The sequence below is a fragment of the Echinops telfairi genome, unplaced genomic scaffold (assembly GCF_000313985.2).
Source record: "Echinops telfairi isolate 266 unplaced genomic scaffold, ASM31398v2 ScPeMD7_7469;HRSCAF=8507_1, whole genome shotgun sequence".
NCBI lineage: Eukaryota > Metazoa > Chordata > Mammalia > Afrosoricida > Tenrecidae > Echinops > Echinops telfairi.
The window spans coordinates 106257581-106261984 of record NW_022111373.1 but is presented as its reverse complement, the minus strand read 5'-3'; positions in this window follow the sequence as shown (position 1 = coordinate 106261984).

Genomic DNA, 4404 nt, shown 5'->3' with positions numbered 1-4404 from the left:
TCTGATGAAATCCTCTGTCCATTCTCCTTTTCTTTTGGGACCCCATCTACCGGGGCTTGCTTACCTAACGGTACTTATGCCCTTGTAGTCCTCTGCATTCATGTTAGAGGGCTGTGTCTTCTACAAGACCCCATTGTTCTACCTGTATTCATGGCTGGATCAGTCTATTGCCCCACCCCACCCCACCCCTGTTATACCTTTAACTTTCAGTGTGGCCCTCTGTGGATATTCCCCAGCCAGTTCAGATGAGGTGCCAAACGCTGCCTATACACACACACACACACACACACACACACACCCGCCCCACCACCAAGTCAGATGTCCGATATCAAGATTCCTCAGGGACTTCTTGTTTTTGCTCCCATTGCTAGTCTGTTGCACTCCCCTCTTGGTTTGCCCCCATGTGGGCTGGTAAGACCAGCAGAAATCCCTGAACTATATCTTCAGTGTTGTCCTCTGTAGTGCTGTCATCTAAGAAGGAGACGTCGTGTCTTCTGCTGGGGCTGGCCCTGTAGTCCTCTCTGTGGATGAGCTGCTCTGAATAGGAACATTGCCCTCAAAGCTTGGTGCCTCGGAACCAGGTCTACTCTCTCTCTCACTTTACTTTGTAGACAAACAATATGCTCCCCTTGGGTGGATTAGTACTTTGTTCCCCCCTTGCCATCCTTTTCCTTGCCCCATCCTTCTGTGGGCCATAAAGGCATCTGGGGGTGGGGGTGGGCATATTTTCCCATAGAGTTCCTATCTGCATCTTTAAATATATATATATATTTTTTTTTTTAATTATTTTTTTTCCTTTTCTTTTGCAATGTTTTAGTCTGGCTCTTGACAGAGTATCTTGTCCGCAGCCCAGAAACTGTGATACATGTACATTTTCCCCTATGCCCATTCTGTTGATTGAACGTACCTCAGTGGACTCATGTTGTACTTGTCCTTTTGTGCTTGCCTGACTTAGTTCAGCATCATATCCTCCAACTCCTTCCACGAGATGAAGTGCCTCCTCATTTGTGCATTCTTTGGGGGGATGTGTAGTACTCCATTGTGTGTAATGGGCATTTAGGCTGTTTCCAATTCTTTGCTAGTGTCAACTATGCAACAATGAACATTGGAGCTCAAATGTTTGGTTGTGGCCTGTGTTTTATTTCTTCTGGGTATATGCCCTGTAGTGGAATTGCTGGGTTGTAAGGAAACTCGAGTTCCATCAGTTTTAGTATCGCCAAATCACTTTCCACAGTAATTATCCATATCTACAAGACCACCAGTGGTGAATGAGCGTTCCTGTCTCAACATACCCACTGCAACGTTTGCTGCTTTCTGGTTTTTTGTATTGGGCTACACTTGGGGTTGTTAGGTGGTATCTCATGTTTGTTTTGATTTCTATTTCCCAGATGGCTAATGATCGGGAACATTTTCTCATGTTTATCAGCCATTCAGGTTTCCTCCTTTGTGAATCTTCTGTTCAGGGCTTTTGCTCACCTCCTCACTTTTTGTTTTTTTGCATTTATCTTATTGTAAAGTTATAGGTCTCTGCATATTTTAGAAATAAGCTCTCCGTCTGATATGTCATCACTAAATATCTTTCCCAAGTCTGTGGGCTCTCTCATTACTCTCTTAATGCAGTCTTTCCATGCACACAAATGTCTTATCTTTAGTATGTTTCACACGTTTTTGTTTACTTCCTCTGGGTTAGTATCCTTCATTATTGCTGAGAACCCATTAAGGTTTTTATGTTTGTCTGTATTTTTTCATTGATGAGCCTGATAATTTGGGGTTTTAACGCAGGCCTGTGATCCACCTTGATTTTGTCTTTTTGTATGGGGTGAGGCCAAGTCTATCTTCCTTCTTAATATGCACATTTATCACTATCAAACATTCTCTGATAACTGCCTTTGCTGTATCCCATAGATTTTGGAATGATATCGTCTCATTCTCAACTTCCTGATTTCATCTCTAACTTGAGACAATACCCACTCCTTTTGATGAAGTAAGCTATTCATCCTTCAAGAATTTGCCCTTGGTTTTTTTTTTTTTTTAATCTTTCTTTTGCTTATTTCCTGCTTTATGGCATAGTAGTCAGAGAACGAAGTCTGAATGACCTCAATATATTTGAGTTTGCTCAAACTTGCCTTGTGGTCTATTTTCTAATACGAGCCATGTAAGCTTGAAACAAATGTGAATTTTTTGTAGTTGGGTGGAGAGCTCTGAATATGTCTATCAGGTTGAGTTGACTAATTATAGAGTTTAGTTCTGTAGCCTCCTTGTTGAGCTTCTTTCTTGCTGGTCTATCTTTCTTGGGGAGCCATGTGTTCTAGTCTCCTACTATGATTATCAATCTCATGATTTCTTTTTTCATCTTTTGAAGTATTTGGTTGACACATTTCACAGATTTCTTGTTGGGCATGTACATATTTATTATGTTTACTGAGTCTTGGTCCACTGATCTCTAAGTATTATATAATGTCCATACTTATCTCTTGTTATGTCCTGTACCTTGAAATAAATGTTGTCTGAGATTAGAAGTGAGACTCCTGCTTCTTTTAGATTGCTATTAACTTGGTATACCTTTTGCCAACCTTTGATCCTCAACATGTTTTTATCTATGAGTTTGAGATATGTTTCTTGCAGATTACAGATTGCTGGGTTTTATTTCCTACTCCAGTCTGCTAGCCTTTGTCTTTTAATGGGGGAATTTGACCATTGATGTTCAGAGTTATTACATACATCTGTGGATTCTTTGCTGTCGTCTCGTAACTATCGCCTTTCTTAGCAGTGTGTTATATATGTGTGGAGGTCCAAGACATCTTTGGCATTGCTTTCAGTGCTCTGACTTCTGGATAGTGACACTATGCGGTGGTCTCATATTTTTGCCCTGTGGATGTTGGTCTTTTGAACAAAGTGAGTTGGAAAGTAATTTTTGTAGTACTGGGGGTTTTTGGATGTATTTTCTAAATTTTTCCTGATCTGGGAAAATCCTATTTTGATGGAGAGTTTGGTGGGAGAGGGGATTCTGGGGTTAGCATTATTTTCCTTCAACTTTTGTAAGATGCTATTCCTTTCTCGCCTCTTCTTCAGAGTTTCTGCTGACTCTTATCTGGTTGCTCTTTAGGTGACTGCCTTTTTTCCCTAGCTGCTTTTATGATTTTCTCCTTTTCTTCAAAGTTGCATAGTTTAACTACTATATGCCTTCGTGTGCTCTTCTTCAGTCTAATTCAGGGGTCCTCAAACTTTTAAAACATGGGGCCAGTTCACTGTCCCTCATACCCGTTGGAGGGCCAGACTACAGTTTAAAAAAAAAAAACTATAAACAAATTCCTATGCACACTGCACATATCTTATTTTGAAGTAAAAAAACAAATGGGGCCAAAACACCTGGCGGGCTGGGTCCTCGGCAGGCCATATGTTGCCCGTGGGGCATAGTTTCAGGACCCCTGGTCTAATTGGTACCCTCTCAGCCCCTAGATGATTGTCTGATTTTCATTCATTACATTGGGGAAGTTTTCTTTTAGGAATTCCCTCACTTTCTTGGCTGTTGTTTTTCAACATTTCTTGCTCCAGCAACCCAATTGTTTGAATATTATTTCTCTTCATAGTATCACTCATTGTTCTCAGGTTTTCTTCAGCTTCTTTATCTTATTTAGTTGTCTTTCATGTGTGTTGAATTCTATTTGGCTATCTTTGAGGTCATTGATACGATTCTCTGCATCTTCCAGTCTGGCATTAAGGTCTTTTACTGTTTTCTCTGCTTCTGCTGCATTTTCTCTTAACTCTTGTATATCCCTTCAGTAGGTGGACTCTATCCTAGTTTCTCATCCTTTATCTGTATCGATTCCCTCATAGCTGTTATGATTCTAAGCAGTATACTGAAGATTTCTCTGTCTTGTGGTTCAAAATCTGCCTCTTCTAGGTACATTGCTAGGTTCAGGGCCTCCTCAGTCATTGCATTTGTTTCTCTTGCTTTCTTGTAGTGGCTGCTGATAGGGGTTCTTGTCTGCACCATGCTTTGGTGGTGCTTGGTGTCATTTTCCTGGGAGTCCCTGAGCCCTGTGGATTATTTCTTAGAGGATATAGATAGGGATGATTCTAAGGACTACCTGGAGCCCATTGTGCTGTGGGCTCATGCTGCTGCTCTGTCTCACTGGGTTTTGCCCTCTCCCTGAGCAGCCAGGATTCTCTATTTGGCAGGCAATTCTGGTAGCCCTCTCAGGTGCATGGGTGCAATGGTCTCCGCCAGTGGGGGTGGAGCTGTGCAAGTGGTTTGCATGGGAACGGCAATGTAAAAGCATTGGGCGCTAGCGACAAGAACCTGTGAGATGCCAGGGTGCCTGACGGGGGTACCAGCCGGGGCTAGATTAGGGGCTGCCTGCAGCAAGGGTGGGGGTGGGTGCTGAGCTGTGAAACAACGGC